Here is a 1,035-nt window from a genome sequence, read left to right on the forward strand (position 1 = left end):
CACAGCAGCAGACGCACATTCATGAAGTCCGCTGGCGCATCATAAACACGTCGGATAGTGAAAGTGCATTCGGATTCTCTAAGTACCGCGGCCTCTTCTCCTAAGTCCTTTTGAATTTTCCTATCCACTATCTCTGAACGCCGTGACGTTTCACTCAGAGGTCAAGGAATAGGAGATAGGGTTAGAATTTACGAGCTGATTTTTGGATTATCGGAACGCAACCGTGTTCCCTCCTTCCTGTTTTCTTGATTGTGTTCACCTGGTGGCCCTGTGTTTTTTCCTCCCTCCTCACCTGTCTCTTGTTTCCTTGATTAGTCCTGTGTGTATTTAAGTTCTGTTTTTTCTGTCTGTCATTGTTGGTTCGTCGTTTGTCTGTGACTGTGTTCACCGGGGAGTGTTCTGTTTGTCCGTATTATCCATATCCTTGAAATAAAGGTATTTTCAGTGTTATCTGCATTTGGGTCCTGCTTGCTTCACTCACCCGTAACACAAATGGACAGTACTGTAAAAAAATCCAACAAAAAACTAAAGTATGGAGTTTATTGTAAACACTAGCTGAGTGTAAATCAAACAGGTGTCTATGGCATTACATGGAAAACACCATAAATCAACAGTTTTTCATATGGAAACGACACATGGAACTACACACTATTTAACATCTGCATTGTTTTGGTAGCATTACAACTCTTAAGATACAAATGAAATGGATTTCTTATATTACAGCTGTAGTGATGAACCTGCAGTAATCTACAGTTCTACAGAGATTTCTGGCATTTTAAGATCATTGTCTTGGTTTTAAGGGCTGCAGATTGACTCTTTGTATTCACTCTAACCACTCTCACCAGTGTTGTTTCCAGCAGCAACAGACAGCTGTTTGCAGTATATAAATATATATATATATAAAGTTCTAAAAAGACATTTCACACCGCAAATGACAGACAGAAAAAATAGCAACTCTTGTGAAAACAGTGGATTTTAGTAATAAGAGAAAAAAGCAGATATATTTACCATATGAATAGAAACAAGACTCCAATT

Source organism: Notothenia coriiceps, unplaced genomic scaffold, assembly GCF_000735185.1.
Source record: "Notothenia coriiceps isolate Sejong01 unplaced genomic scaffold, NC01 NC01_scaffold00026608, whole genome shotgun sequence".
NCBI lineage: Eukaryota > Metazoa > Chordata > Actinopteri > Perciformes > Nototheniidae > Notothenia > Notothenia coriiceps.